This window comes from Haemaphysalis longicornis, unplaced genomic scaffold, assembly GCF_048455015.1.
Source record: "Haemaphysalis longicornis isolate Haplotype H1 unplaced genomic scaffold, Haemaphysalis longicornis Haplotype H1 scaffold_10, whole genome shotgun sequence".
Classification (NCBI taxonomy): Eukaryota; Metazoa; Arthropoda; class Arachnida; order Ixodida; family Ixodidae; genus Haemaphysalis; species Haemaphysalis longicornis.
The window spans coordinates 136,573,521-136,590,453 of record NW_027526204.1 but is presented as its reverse complement, the minus strand read 5'-3'; positions in this window follow the sequence as shown (position 1 = coordinate 136,590,453).

Genomic DNA, 16,933 nt, shown 5'->3' with positions numbered 1-16,933 from the left:
CTGGCTCCGCGTTGCCAGGGCAAACAACCTGTGCTCATAAACCTCGGGACAGCAGCAGCAAAAGTTTTTCTGACTTTTTCTGCGGTGGCAGCAAAACTTTTTCTGACACTGTGCTGCGCACATAGGGGATTGGGCGACCAAAGACGATCCGGACGATCGAATAAGAGGCGGCTTATCAGGAAGCGCGCCGCGCTGCCAGGCGAGAATTCAATGGCCCAGAAGAACCACAGGAAGAAGTAGCAGTGCAGGTCTCAAACGGCAAGTGAGTGCTCGATGAAGACTTTGCGGCGGCGGACGATGAAGTATACGAAGACTCTAAGGAGGGCACCGTACAAATAAAGCACTCATATACTTTACTTTGCGTTTGATTTGGTCGTCTGGGGACGAGTGCCATAAATATATATACACGGTAAATGTTTCTCAGTGACTTATGTGACGCCCGTCGAGTTTAGCGTAGGGAGACGAACACAGCTCCGCTGTGACATCAGGCTTGCACCATGGTGCAAGCGGGCATTTACTTTTAAATGCGAATGCATTTCTTAGTCGGGGGTTGTCGTGCTCCGTCGGGGTGCGCCTGCATTCCTCCAGCGCGAGCGCACGTGAGCGCGCGCCTCGTAGTTCTGCCTTCGTCGTCGTCGTCGTCGTCTCGGCGCGGCGGACCCGCGCCGCTGCAGTCTTTTTAAATGCGAATGCATTTCTTAGCGGGTGGTAGCTCGGGCGGGAGTAGCGGAGGGCAAGGGGAGAGGAGGAGCGCGCTCGGGCGTGTGAGGGCGCTCGCATCGCGGAGCTCGGCGGGAGAGAGAGCTCGCGCGCGGAGCGGGCGTGTTGCGCGGGTCTCTCTCTCCTCTCCGCGTACCCTCTCTCCGCTCGCTGCGCTCGGAAAATGTATATAAATGCAGTGGAGCGCACGCCTCTCTCTGTTACTGCTTGCCGCAGCGCACTCATCGGTGCACCCGATGCATTCGCATTTCCGCACGATCCCCTTCGGGGAGGTGGGGGGAGTTTTTTTTTTTCTATACGTCGCTCCGAAAATCAAATATTTTACCCCAAAAACAGGTGAAAATTCTGTTTTTTTGTAGCTTTATAGTGTATAACACCAACAAATGAGTACGTTATTTTAGCTTGCAATAAACAGCAGATTTAAATTTTTCATGCGTCACACGACGATGCAATTGAGACATTCCCACCTGAACTCTACAATTCATGGACTATAAAACGGTTCACAAAAACAAAAAATATGAGTTGTTTCCCGTTCCTTCCCTTTGACTTTGTCTCTCCTATGAAACACTGCTTCGCCGTAGTCTGGGAAGAGTGGATGGCCTTGACAGTACGACCGGAGAAGCTGTTATAGCTAATAAACCTGCACTTAATGTTCCAAAGAACAAGAGATAAAAAGCGCTACAGTGTGTTTTGCTTTTTTTCCCCCGACGGCACGTGCGCTCGGCGATGGGAAAGAGCAGTCGTGTTTGCCGTGTCTAATCGGCGTCACAAAAGATTCTGGAGCCGATTGTTCGCTGCTCATAATTTCACATTGAATCAGCCCACAAAGACCGTTGTTCTGCATGGTGCCTTAATTAGATCTGCGGAATCGAAAGAAAAATACTGAATGGAGCAACAGCCTCTAAAGTGATCACAACGACGAAGGTGATTACATTTTATCTCCCTATGTAACAAACCAACGGGTACTGTACACGGAGAGCGCGCCTGTGTAATCGAACTGCGATTGATCAAAAAAGAATGGCCTCCATCATCGGTGCAGGCGCGAGTAAAATAGAGCAGCGAGTGCTGCCTTAATTTGTTCAAACAATAGTTATACGGCGACGTGAATAAGCAATTCAAACGCGCTGTTACTCTTCTTTGTTTCCTCGCGTTCACGTCGACCACTGTACGTTGAGGACAACAGCGCAGAAAGGGTGCTCAGGGAAATTTCGCTGCCAGCAGAAAGAAGGGAAAAATCAGTTGGTCATTGTTGGTCAATGTTGGTCATTATATACATGGCGAGCTGTCCGATTACGGGGCGCCGTATATGTATGGAATGGGAGAAAGCGCGCGTGTTGCCTCCTTATTTGAGAACGGGCATTACATTCGCGTCCAGTCTCAACAGTACCAATATGGCTGTTTTATTTCTTTTTGTCTCTGTCTGTCTGTCCGTCCGTCCGTCCGTCCGTCCGTCCGTCCATCCGTCCGTCCGTCCGTCCGTCCATCCGTCCGTCCGTCCGTCCGTCCGTCCGTCCGTCCGTCCATCTGTCTGTCTGTCTGTCTGTCTGTCTGTCTGTCCGTCTGTCTGTCGGTCGGTCTGTCTGTCTGTCTGTCTGTCTGCTTTCTTACTTGCTTGTTTGCTTGTTGATTTGTTTGGTATTTCTTTTCCTTTTTCAACTTTCTTCCCAACCCTCTTGTTGCAGACTTGCTTCAACTTCCATTACCGTAAAAACCCGCGTATAATACGAGGTTTTTTTCCAAATTTTACTCTGTTAAATTTGTGCCTCGTATTATATGTGGATCCCAAAGTTTTCCCCCGAGAATTTGCACTTTCGGTTTCAGCGGAGGGAGCGCCATCTTGCTGTGGCGTTAGCTGGCTGCTGCTTCTCTCAGCCGGTGCCATTTTGATTGTTTTGACTACGCGAAGGATCTCGGCACGTTCACCGCAAGTCTATCAAGATGTCGGGTGCACTAAAACAGTATTCGGCTGCAATTAAAAGAAAAGTTATTTTATGTGCCGAGACCATCAGAAATTGCGCTGCAGGCCGGCAGTTCGGCGTTACCGAAGGCAGCATTCGTGGGTGGAGAAAGCAACTGGTGCTTGACTGGATAAAGTTTGTGTGGTGTCGGCGGCCTGGAGCACTGTTGGGGATTCCCGTCAGTGCTCGTGTTGGACGCCTTTCGCTGCCACCTGGCCGATTCCGTGAAGAAGTTGTTGCACGAACCCCGCACCGAACTCATTGTCATGCCAGGAGGAATGACATCCCAGCAGCTGCAACCGCTAGACATTTGCATCAACAAGCCTCTCAAAGACTGCATCGGGTCCTGCTACCAAGAGTGGATGAGGACAGGATACCCGTAAGTGACAGCTACCGAATGGCTGACGCGGGTTTCTCCAGCGGTGCTTTGTGGCTGGATCGCGGATGCGTGGGCCAGCATTCCAGAGGAGCTCGTCAGTCGCTCTTTTAAGAAATGCGGCACCTCGAACGCCCTTGATAGCACTGAGGACCACTTTCTGTGGGAAGACATTTCCGACAAGGCGACTTCAGCAGACAGCGGCAGCGACCCTGACGATGACTAAACGGACGTCGGGAGACGGTGCCAGCGAAAACTGACAAACACTGAACGGTAACTGCAGTGCAAATAAATGTTTTATGTGCTCTTTATTTCGCATTATATGCGGATGAAAACTTTTTTTCTGATTTTGATGTCCCCGAATTACACCTCGTATTATACGCGGGTTCGTATTATACGCGGGTTTTTACGGTATATTTTTTCTGGAGGTCAGCTTTAAATAAAACTGCCGTCGCTTTTTGACTCATCGAGGAGAGCAAAGCGAGCTCTAGCTTAGACCTCCAGCCCAAGTGTACGTGGGCAGGTGTTATCGTATTTCCCCCCTATCAAACATTACGCAACTACGGCAAGGAACTTGGCGCAGATTCAATGGCCTCCGCCACCGCTGCGATTACGGTCCCGATTCCAAGCACCCGTTAGCTCGGGAGAAGGGAACGAAACGACACCACTCAGAAAACGCACCAAAAACGATAAAGTTAAGTATTATTGGCTCAACTAAACGTTTTTCCGCCTGCTGCTCCCCTCAAGTAGCATTATAAAAATAATTTGTAAAATGAGAAGGAAATAACTCAAGAAAATAGAAAAGACAACCAGAAAAGACAACCAAGAAAATACAAGAAAAGACAAGAAAAGACAACCAGAAAGTCGCGAAATAAGAGAAGAAACAAGAAAGTGAAAGAAGAAAATCAAGAAAAAGAAGGAAAGGAAGGGTTACAAAAATGAAAACAACGAACAAAACTTAAAACTTAAAGGAAAAAAAAAAGGAAGAGATAGACAGAAGGCCTGACAGAGACTAACACGAAGAATGAGAATGTAGTTCCCGAGCAAACGCTGAATAAAAGCAACAACACTATTTGGGGTCAGTTTCCCCAGCAAGGTACACGTGGAGCCCCAGGCTGCTCTGACCCGTTGTTTTTCCAACACGGTCGAGGTGGGCACCAGGCCAATCGGCACCAGCCCTGAGCCGACACGAGACCGCTGCGACGACAGGGCATTTCAGGCTAGCTGTAATTCATACGTGGTGGCAAAGGTTCCAAATGAGTCGAGATTTCCCAGGCAAGGTGGCTCGGGGGAATGTTTATGCGTGGCGGCAGAGAGCATACGGAGGAACAAGAAATTAATGAGAAGTTCCAAATCAACAGAAATACCAGGATGTTACATTTGGGGCGCATTCTCGTTTAATTTTTGGACACAGAATGGGTTGGAGAGAGAGACACGCCGAAGCCCTTCTTTTAGAAATTCAGCAAAACAAAGTATACGTTACTTTCTAACCAATTTTCGAATCATCAAGGGGAAACAGACTTCTGCTGAAGTTCACTTGCTACCAGGCGTTGAGAAACTGACCACGGTGTCGCGGAAACGATTCCAGACTTGTGCAGCCACTTTTCTGACGGAAACTAAAGAAACCAACACCTCTGTGCGTCGATATTTCTCTGCAGTTGTTGCTTTTTAACACAAAGTGTTTTATTCCCGGATACACAAAGATTTCGCTGACGTCTTAGCTGTCACGGAAGTGACGCCAGTACAACGGAGCAAGCATCCTGTAAAGGGTGCACCCCTGCACACAGGGTCTTCTTGCAGGGAAGCAACCTTTGGTACTAAAAAGTACGTTATACTTAGGGTTGTTCGTTTTCAGGTTTTATATTATAACACGAAAGTGTTTTATGCCGGTATAAACTAAGATTTCACTGACGTCATATCCGTCACGGAAATGACGCCAGTACACTCTTGCAGAAGCGACCCGGCAGCAGGACGACGCTCGCCAAGCACACCCACAACACAGCCGCCTACTCGCAAGTCATGCTCAGCTGCAGATTTCGCTGCACATTTCACTTTCGTGTTTTACGGATTTCTATGACAGAGAAATCAACCACAGCTTTTATCATTGAGCGAGTATCTATGTTTGGATATCTGATTTTTCTGACCGCATTATTAACCGCGACTTGATGTCCTTCCGCTTGAAAGGACTTGAATCGATAGGTTGTAAGAACACTCAAGACTAGGGTCAATTCGTTATCCAAGTCTCTCTAATCGAAACGCATAGCACCTACTCCGAACAAGCCCAAAATCTCTAACGTAGTGCTTACGCTGATACACGCGTAAAGCAATTTTAGTAACGAATTCGTCAAATGTTGCAGCTATTCGGAATAACGTATTAGTGTTTTTTTCACGCACACAATGCTTACATGACCAAATAAATACACAGATACTGTGCTGCGTCTCCGTGTCAGAATATTTCTCGAGGATAGTCAGAGCGCAGAGCAAGAAAAGTTGGTATTAGTCTGACTGAACAGTACTTGGTGGTGTCACCTCGAGCACCAGGAAGAGGCGCACAAAACAAGCGAGCAGACATTGTCACGCGCAACAATTATTGCTGGTGATATTTACTCTAAAACGTAATTACGCTTCGTTGCTAATCACACACGATGTTCTAATTACCTAGAGTGCAACGTAATTTACTCAAAAATGTAGTAAAAAATACTTGACTTTTAACACGTAATGTCTATCCACGTTTCGTTAAGTCTCCATTGAATCCCGCTTTTATGGTTTCGCATTGCGAAATTGTTTTCAACCGATTTTGGGTTGGTGTTTCGCGTTTCGACATATTTAACACTAATCATTTGTGAGCCTGGGTATTCCTATCGTCATCGCGTCACATTGAATAGGCCTTAGAAGCCATCGTGCTCAGAAATTAACTCTGGAGGAGGCCGACTGCGCCAGGCTCTCCACCATAGCGGAAATCTGATCATTATTTGACGACCCGCAGCTATATCAGGTTTAGTAGAGTGTTGGAATGAGTAACCCTTCTCTACAGTTGGTAGGAACAGCGGTGTTGTGTGAAAGAAGATTTTATTCTCTCTTGACAGGCAGCCATCTTACTAACAGTGCGCATTTATCCAGAATATTGTGAAAACTAAAAACTATACAAATAGATAAGCATACGATTGAATATTAGGAGCGCTTGGCAACAAGCGAAACTTCTGCCGCGCCCGGAGTCATCATCATCACAATCATTACTAGCAGCCTGAGGAAATGGGAAATGGGAAAGTTATACTTAAGTTTCACTTCAAAGTTTTACTTAAACCGCTCCAAAAGACGAGGTGGTGGCATATGCATTTCAGTAAAAAAAGAATTTACTTGCGAACTACTTCAAGAGTTCTCTGTAAGTACAAACGATTGTGAAATAATGTCATTAAAAGTAGACAACACTGTTATAACAGTCTGCTACCGTCCTCCACGTGGCTCGGTGTCAAATTTTCTAGATAACCTGGAAAAATGTTTTGAATTTTCTACTCGTAATCGCCTCTCTTTTGTATGTTGTGGTGACTTAAATATAGATACACTGAAAAATGATGCCATGGCATGCAATCTCAATGTTCTGTTGAAGGTTTACGGTCTTATAAACGTAATAGATGTACCCACAAAGTGACGGCTGAGTCATCATCCCTTATTGATATGTTTTTTACTAATTTAGACATCGATAAGATCAAAGCCGGTGTATTGACGTGTGACCTTAGCGATCACTTGCCGATATTCATTTGCTGTAAACAAAACTTGCGGAAGATATAACAGTCAATACAAAAAGTGCAAAAAATTTCTGATTAGCCTTGTTGACGTTTCGGGAAAGAATAGAGTTAGTGGATTGGTATGATGTGTTGTCTTGTAATGATGCAAACAGTTCCTACGAAACATTTCTCGCCATTTTCAGCTCTATCTATGAGTCTTGCTTTCCTTATGTGCACATTAAAAGACGGAAAAACATACGGAAACCATGGGTTAGCCTAGAGCTTATGAAAAGAATACAAGAAAAAAACAAGCTTCACAGGCAATTCAATAAAAGCGAAGACCCGGAGTTATTTCGAGATTTCAAAAAAAAATCGTAACTGCATCAATAAGGACTCAAAAAAGCGAGGTGTGACTAATACTCTAACCAATTTCAATCTGCTGACGGGCGCGGCAATCTTACCAGGAAAAGATTAAACTCCATCTTAAAACGTAACATCCCATCCGATAAAGTGAGCAAAGTAATTGTGAACGACGTACAGCTGACAGGGAAGTCTCTGGCAGACGCGTTTAATCAATACTTTGTAGGTGTTTCACACCCTGCTACTGCGCAGAAGGACGTGGAAAATATTGCGCATAACAGCAGCTCTATTTTCCTGAAACCAGTTACTGAAGCTGATGTAGTCAATATAATATGAAGCATGAATATGAAGTATGAATATGAAGTGGTCTATAGTAGTCAAGTAGTCCACATTAAAAACCAGTGCGGCTTAAGACATCGATGGCTTCCAAATTAAACCCATAAAGTACTCCTCCGATTTGCTGAAACCTATACTTACCCATATTTTGAACCTGTGTTTGTGCCAGGCTGTTTTCCCTCGTAAAATGCAAGTAGCCCGTGTAACAGCGTTACATAAAAAAAGGAAACAAAAACGACATGGCAAATTACCGTCCCGTGTCTATACTGCCGGTCATGTCAAAAGTGCTAGAAAAAGTTATTTTACATCGTCTTGCAGATTTTGAAGAGAAACACAGTCTCTTAAACTGCTCACAGTTTGGCTTCTGTAAAAGGACTTAGTACGGAGTTGGCATTGCTAAAACAAAAACAGTCAATTTTGGCAGCGCTTGAAGAAGGAGAGTTGGTTCTTGGGCTGTTTATTGCTTACTCTAAGGCTTTCGATCACATAAATCACCGAATTCGAATTAAAAAGCTTGACCATTATGGTTTTCGAGGGAATGCCGCGCACCTAATTACGTCTTATCTGCAACACCGCAAACAAGTAGTTCCTATCAACGACTGTTTTTCCGATCTACTGCGTTTATCTTCTGGTGCCACAGGGGAGCATCTTGGGACCGTTTCTTTTTAATATCTATATTAATGATGTGGTCAGCATTAGCCCTAGCGTTGAATTCATTATTTATGCTGATGGCACCAGCATATTTGTACGAGGAAATTCAGCGGACGAATTAGTTGGCGAAGCAAATTTTGTATTAGAAAACCTAAATAGCTGGACCGAGAAAAACCACCTTAAAATAAACACGAACAAAACCAAATCTGTAATATTCAGAAGTAAAAATAAGAAGGTAACATTGACGCAACAAATACTGCTGAATTCGACCCAGGTTGATATTGTACCCAACATTAAAACACTAGGACTGGTCTTCCAGGAAAACCTATCTTGGAACGAGCACATCGACACAATATCAAGTAAGTTATCTCAAATAGTGGGGCTAGTTTACCGGAATTGCCTGATCCTTCTGAGACATATAATGATATCAATTTACAACTCTTTATTTTTCTCAAGAAAATAAACTACTGCCATCTAGTTTGGGCATCCACTAGTCAAGAAAACATACAAAAATGTATTATCTACAAAAAAGGTTTCTACGTGCTGTAGAGGACGTGCCTTCACATTATCACACCTACCTGTTGTTTGAAAAGAACAATGTAATGCCTTTTGAGAAGATGTACAACTTTAGATTAACGAAAGCCTACAAACAAGAAATGAAGAGGAAACATGTATTCTTGACTGAACTTGCCAACCTTAAAAAAAATTCTCAGCCTTGCAAAACGCGAAGCTGCGAAACTTGGAACGTTAAAACTTGTAGAACAACATATGGGTGACATATGCTAGGAAACAGGCTTCCGAGGCTACTCAATGCTTTACACGAACTTAACTTTCAGCTGGAAAGCAACACTTTCAATACAATATGTACCTTTCTATAATTACATTGATGAAATATAATAACTCGCGCATACCTAACTGTGTCAGCCATAGTGAATATGTCTGTGTACTCTAGGCATGGCGATTTATAACCAGCTCATATTTCCTTTCGGTCGTGTATTGAATGATTTGTGTAATTCTATATGCACAGTGTACTCTATATATATTATAGAGTAATGTAAATCTGTGTGCATGTATTATGAAGGTAGTTTATATGTATTGAGTGATTTACTACATCCGCCGGTGTACATTTTCTTTTGTATATGGTTTGTGCGCAAAACATGAATATTTATATTGGGCTCACATTTTCCTTCGGGTCCTGTATTGAGTGATTTATCTCTTCAGTACACATTTTTTTCTTTCTTTTTTTCTTTTACCTCTCTTGTTGTTATCGTTGTTGTTGTTTTCTGTTTTTTTACATTCTTTCAATTGAGCGAGGGACGCCATATTTCTACTCGGATTATTATTATTATTTTTTGTACTGTAGAACACTGTTGTACGCTGGTGCCAAAACGGGGGCCCGCAGCTCCGTCAAGCTGTCCTGAGATGGCGTTGTCTGCCGGCCTCCGGCATTGTGTACTATGTACATGATGTCAATAAAGATCATTTTTCATTGTTCATCGGAAAGTGGACTCCCGCTTTATTTATACGCCTCAAATTCAGTTGACAATTTTAAAAATATGGAAGGAGCCGGATTATATACATCTCCTCGATTCAAGAATAAGAGTGATGAGCGAATGGCGGAGAATGTTGGAGGGATGCCTGCTCCTAGCCTAGAAGTGGGGGAGCGGATTTTAATGCGTTTGCAAGGGATGACATTGGTTTGTTCGTCGATAACCGACAACAAGACGACGACACAGACACTTTGAGGTTGCCGCTCCGGTACAGGTTTTACCGCCCGGTGACCACAGTTATAACCGGTGTACTTTGGCTCGTCACCGTCGCATATCTTCTTGAACCAACACAACATAGACAAACAAAGAAAAGAAACACAAACGTATGTTTCACGGATGACCCGGTTGTCGCTCTAGTTCAATCTAATACGTTTTTGTCTGCAACGCCTGTACGGCTCACTACCCGTCCGCAGGATTGCGCGTGGTACTCAGTCGATTCACCGCTCACAACGTTTAAGAGCCACTTGTCCACATGTCAAGAAAAGGAATTTCCCTATCCAAAAAGAACGCGGACACTATACCAGACCCTACAGTTACCATCGATGGACAAACCATCCCCAACGTACCGCACCTGCGTATTCTTGGCTTGACGATTCCTAGAGACGGATCAGGATCGCAAACCATCTTACCACTTCAACGCACTGTTACCCAAATAATGCACCTTATACACAGGATTTCCCAAAGACGCTCAGGGCTGAAAGAAAAGGATACTATCCGCATAATACAGGCTATTCTCATCAGTCGAATTGCTTATGGAACACCCTATCTAAGTCTGAAACCCGCCGAAATTGCCAAGCTTAATGTTATGATACGACAAGCATTCAAAACAGCACTCGGTCTCCCCCCGAAAACCTCGACGAAGAAGCTCCTGCAACTAGGAATATCCAACACCTGGGAAGAAATATGTGAGGCACATCAGACTTCCCAATTCCGCCGACTACGCCTCACCACTGCCGGCCGCTTCACTTTATCTCAACTTGGCTACCCCGTTCCTTCTCAGCAGGACCAGAAAACGCGCATCCCACCTATCATCCGACAGAACATACGGATAGCACCGATCCCCCGTAATATGCACCCCGAATACAACAAAGCAAGACGGCAGGCTCGAACCGGATACATCCGCAAACGGTTTCAACATGTGCCGACCACCAGGTACACAGACGCATCGCCCTACCAGGACCAGCCGGCTCACGCAATCAGCGTAATCGACGCAGCAGGAAAAGAGCTATCGGCAGCGACCGTCCTAACAAAGTCAACGGAGATAGCAGAAGAAGCCGCAATTGCCCTCGCAGCCACCACTGGAAAAGAGTACATAACCATCATCACCGACTCACAGACGGCGTGCCGCAACTACTTAAATGGCAGAATTTCAAAACCCGCTCTGCACATACTGCAACGACACCCCCAATTGCCAAGCATAGAAATCGTATGGTCGCCCGGACACACCGCCCTCGAAGGAAACGAAGCGGCTCACGCCGCAGCCCGAGAACATTCACACCGGGCCGTCTCCGAGAGGGAACCACACGAACAGAGAGATTCATATCCCCAGTCTATGCCTCTTCACACATACGCAGAAATATTATCACACTACAGACAGGCTCGTCGCAAATATCCAGCGCCGGACCACCGACTAGCCAAAGAAGACGCCACCACGCTACGGAGACTCCAAACAAACACTTATCCTCAGAACAGCATACTTCACGCCATGTACCCGACACAATACACTGCCAGCTGCAAATACTGCCCGCAGACAGGCACCCTATACCACATCGTTTGGGAGTGCTCCCACACGCCACAGCTCAAACCAAACCCCAATCCCTCCTTTCAGCAGTGGGTGGAGATGCTGACCAGTTCTGACCTCTCCGACCAGCAAACGTTGGTCGAGAGAGCGAAGAAGGCCGGTAGCCTCCAAGGGGTCCTGGACTGAGGACTCCTCTCACCGGGCGGGTGCCCCTGACACCAGCACCTTGCTGTTTAATAAAAGTTTATTCCTCCTCCTCCTCCTCCCCAAGAACGATGGCCCGAACGGGCCGACGCGGGAAAGAAGGATTCGGGTGGAGGCCTGACACACTTTTTCTGCGTGCTCTCTCCTGCGCTTCAAGGAGCGTCTCGGAATTCAACAAAGACGCGCCTCTTCGTGCAGTTTATTGCGCGTCAACATGAACTCGGCGGGCAAAAACACTTCGGTGGTGGATAAAAGCGCCGTTGCACACCGCGTTTCCTCTGTACTATAGATCTCGGGCCAAGGCGTTTCCTTTGATTTCATTGATCGCAGCTCGGAAAACAGATCCTTATTTTCAACCACTACGCTTGCCCTTTAAACGCTCCGGTCTTTCAGTCCGTCCACCGCCATGTCAACGCATCTTCTCTTGCGAAACAAGAAGCACATGAAGGGAAGTTCAAAAGAGAAAGAGCTGAATATCAGGGAAGAACATCAGCCTCCACATAGATTAGTAAGGTCTGAAACATTTTCTTCCTCTCCAATCACCCTTTCTCAAAACTAGAGACCACGTTAGAGCGCTAGTATTCTAAACTCTTTTCTTGTTGCTCCTCTTATTTAACATCACAAATTGTCAAATAACGTTATCTTGTATCTGTTGGTGACTACAACGCAAAGCCTCCTTGACAAGTGAGTGATAGGAATTTCGTGACGCCATTTCGCGTGTCCGCGGGAATGCGAGGTTCAACGGCGGTCCGTGCGATGCTGCTAACTCAGTCTCAAATAGCCCGCTCGATTCGGGTGGCGTACGCCCTACATCCCGGAGTGTACATCGCCTTTCTGTCGTCTTTTGTGCGTTAAAAAGAGTTCGAGGCAAGTGAGAAAAGCGTTTGCAATGGAAGCCTGGTCGCCTGCCGCTGTATCTGCTGTCCTTCCTTTGGGGAGCGTCTTTGTGTGTCTTCCAAAGACCATTTGCCGTGCCCTGGTCCAGAAAATAAAAGGTAAAAGCTCGTGTCTCGGAAGGAGTGCGGATTTAAGATACCGTTGTCTGCTGAACGGATGGCGCGTTCAGAAATTCCTGAAAAGGCACCGAAACTATGAAGAAGAAAACGGGATGTAATTTTGCCTCCGGGAGGCTTCTCCTTTTCACGACCTCTCAGTTAGGCCACTATTTTATTTTTAAGAGGCTATGGGAAGCAACAGCGAACGGTTTCGTGCGCAAAGTCAAGTTCGTGGGATTTAATTCGACAATAAAATGATAGAGGCAGCTCAAGAATGTAAAGTGACTGAGGTAGGTTGGCAGCGGCGGTTTATTCAGCCAGCCAAACATTATTTCCAATTGGGTAAGAAAGGCTTGCCTATGCAATGAACAATGATTAATGATGATTGTCGCACGGCCAGCTTTATGAAAGGAAATTTTTACAGTGAGGAATTGGAACCGGTTAATCAACAACTCTAGGACGGTTTGCAAACTTTTTGTATGTAGCTTGTGGTTAGAGGTATGCGCATGGTCATTTGTATCATGAGGTATGATGTATGAGTATCCTTATCTGCTCCCTTGTATCAAAATACATGAACGGGGAAGGATACGTTCCGGCTTTCGGCATGCAGCTATGTACAAATGAAACGCAGACAGGAAAGTACGAACTAGAGGGTTTAAGCAAGCATGTCCGAAAGGAAAAACTTGATGCTAAATTTTGCGTTGTTAGAATTATAAGAGCGTTTATTTTCTAAACCATTTGCTTTCCTATCCCCCTTTGCTTTTTGGGACATACTGTAAAAAGATTTGAATTGTCTTTCCCATTTCGTTAGAATGCCTGCAATATCTTTTTCCTCCGCATCCCTATAACATCCGCTAGGGCCTGCAGCGTATTTGAATAAAAACACATAACATCAAGTATTGCAGTTGCACGAGGTCGCGGGTTCGATTCCCGGCCGCGGCGGCCGCTTTTCTGATGGAGGCGAAAAGCAAAAAAAACGTCCGTGTGTACTAGATTTCGGCGCACGTTAAAGATCCCCAGGTGGTCAAAATTAATCCGCAGCCCCCCATTACGGCGCACCTCATCGTCTGCGTTGCGTCGGCGCGTTAAGCCCTACAATCAATCAATCAATCAATCAATCAATCAATCAATCAATCAATCAATCAATCAATCAATCAATCAATCAATCAATCAATCAATCAATCAATCAATCAATCAATCAATCAATCAATCAATCAATCAATCAATCAATCAAGTATTGCAGTTCGGGGAGGCCAGTTAATGGCTTCATTAAAGTGTATGCTATCAAAGAACTTGCATACAGTGGAGGCTTGGATTAATTGATAAGACATGGTTGACAGGTACAGTGGAACCTACCAGGACAGAAGTGAAAGATAATGTAGCCTGCTATAATATGATTTGTATGATAACAGATCTCCCGATTTCTGCGGTCTGCTCTGCATTTTTGTGTACGCGTTTAATTTTTTATTGATGTATAGCCGAATTTTCGAGCTGAGATTCAAGTACTTCTCCAAGTTGAGCGAACTGATAAACAGAAGAAATATAAGTGTCTTCGAAAAAACGTATGGTCTGAGGATAGGTTTCTTGCCTCGCATATGACCTCATCGGGTGTATACAAAGTTTTTCTGAACGGAAGCACAGATAAAGCTAATTACGAACTCTGCACGCCAGCCCAACTTCCTGGGCTTCTTTTGGTCGAAGTGAAGGTACGGGCTATATAGCGAGTGTCCTGTAGAGGAAAAGAAAGAGTGTCCGAACATTGGACCACCAGTTATAAAAGTACAAATGTCGGTGGCCTCGTCTCTTGCTCCTCTTCGCGGAAAAACAAAGTTGTTCTGCGCTCGTGAGATAATTCGACTGTCTCTATCTTAAAATTTCAAAGCTGTCGATTTTTTTTTGTGCCTAAGTTGGAGTTTCGCCCCGATGTAAAGTTTGCGATAAGAGGGTCTAGCTTCCTTTGTATGGCGCGTTTGAAGAGGATTCCCCTTACCAAATTTAATTGGCATGAGTTTTTTTTTTTCGGTGTTTCCGTGTTTAATTACAGCCAACTCGGCACAAGTGAAAAGCCTAGCTCTTTTAATATATAAAATTAAGCATCTTATTTATCTGGGGTTCCGCGCTTCTTTTCGCCTCTTCCATTTCCGCGGCTTAGCGTTGCTTTTATTATGCAATTGCGTTCTACGCGCGATGCCCTTTTACATCTCTAGTCTCGCTTGATTTTGATTTTATTACCTTACGAAAGAAACAACCACAGACAGAAAGGAAGTGAATAAGCGGCGAATGACCTTTAGTTGCCCTTTTTGCTGGGTAAAACTAAGAAACAAAAGTAGCGTCATACTGTTAAACATTTTGCGTTCTTTTTCGTCTTCTGAACACGAAAGTATTGACGTTAGGAGCTTGAAAAGTCGGAATTGCTTCACGAATGCGAGTTTTAATACCAGACAATCAAGCCAACACTCTTTGAGGCGTATAACAGCATATGAGAGGAGTGGCTGGAGCAGGTACGGGGAGGTCGAGTCAGACAGAAAAGTTTGTTAACCACATGGGCAGATTAACTACAGTGGCAGATTTCAGGCACCGCGGGGGGAGACATACTTTGAGTGGGCGCCTAGTGAGACGGCGTGCGAATCACAAGAGCCCCTGGAGATTTTTCGGGAGCCAGCATTCGACAAAAAACTGCGGAGACGTGTCGCACACCTGTACTTCTGACAGATAAAAAAAATATAGAAAAACTGTTGTAAGAAAGGGACGATACCGTTGAGATAAAGTAATGACAATTTTATCGTCTTATATGTTTTAAAACCCTTGCAGTGCTGAGGGTAAACGAGAACTGGGTTTCGAAAGACCGAATTCGCATTATTAGAGAATGACGAATCTCATTACCAGAGCGTGAAATATCGATGACTCATACCTGGACAGGTGTCACTTCCACTTGCCAAGTTTCTAAGAGTCCTCGCCTTTCCTCCTATTTTAGGCAGCCGTCAGTGCCGATGGCATTGGTGTTGCAGCAACTATTGACGCTAAAGATCGAATATTACTCTTAAAAACCATTGAAGGTTAGGAAACCTGCGAAACAATATGCTTGTCTTGCCCTGGTATTTGTGCAGTTTTTTAAACCTATCAAAGGATTTTCTGCGCCCAACATTTTATAGAGGGCCAGAAATTTCGCAAGATTTACTTGCGCAACATTGTAGGCGCACGTGCAGTGTATGAAATACCGGAGGGTGAAATGGTTAAGGCGAGAGCGTTTCTGGGTCTTTTTTTTTCTTCTTTTTATATTCTTTATGCCTTGATGGCACGTGCTGAAATAACAGAGCCGTTTTAAACTGTGCAATTTCACTGATTCCCGAAAATTATTCGCAAGTTATCTCGTGCGATCATTTTCTCAGCTTTCAACATCCGCAACAGCGCTTGCTTTTTAATTAAAATACGGTTATATTATTGTCTGGAGAGGTTTTGGGTAAATAACATTTTTACTTTCGCCGTGAATGAGCGGGAACATAAGCAGACAGCTGAAATATTCACCTGCTTTATCGGTCAGTGTCAGAAATAAGTAATTTGCATCATGAAATAGGTCCCATTTTTAATAACCCAAATATTGATGGATCAGTCTTGAACGAGGATGTACATGAGTTTTCACTTTACAAAGTTTGAATTTCAGAGTTAAATCGCGCATCTCAGTTGACCTTTTGTCAGGATATCATATATACAACGTAAATTTTGAAATATTGTCAAACAAAAACAAGCTTCTTTTCGGTCGCTAGTTTTTTCATGCTGCAATAAAATTATACCGTACTGACTGATAAATAATCATATACATGTATTCACATAAACGTTTAGCGGGCGATTTTTCTGCCCGCCCTATAGGCATTTGTTTTGACAGATCGGGAACTCACGCTCTCTTCGAATTGCGGTTCTCGGAACCGCAGTACAACTGCGTCTTCACTGCAATCTTTAGCCCATGGTACCTTCATGATCTAGGTTCCCTCGTACGCTATTTCAAGGGCACTTAGAACCAACGAGGCCGTGCAGAGTTAACAGGCGCCAGCATTTTTTATGGGAGTCTGAAGCGTCAAATGCATGCTTCAAGTTCATCAACAGTCGTTTTACCGACGTCGGGGCTTCGGTTGCTGCCTCGCGAGCTGCAATCAGACTCGTTCTGATTTTTTTTTTTTTTTTTCGTGAAAACATTTTCGACGTCCCTTTGCTGCCTTTCCTTGCTTAGGCCTTGCTTAGGAATTCCAACAATGTTGTTTTAATTTGGACGGTGGCTTAGAGCTGACATTTCTTAATTCTGGATTTACCTGTTCAGATTGT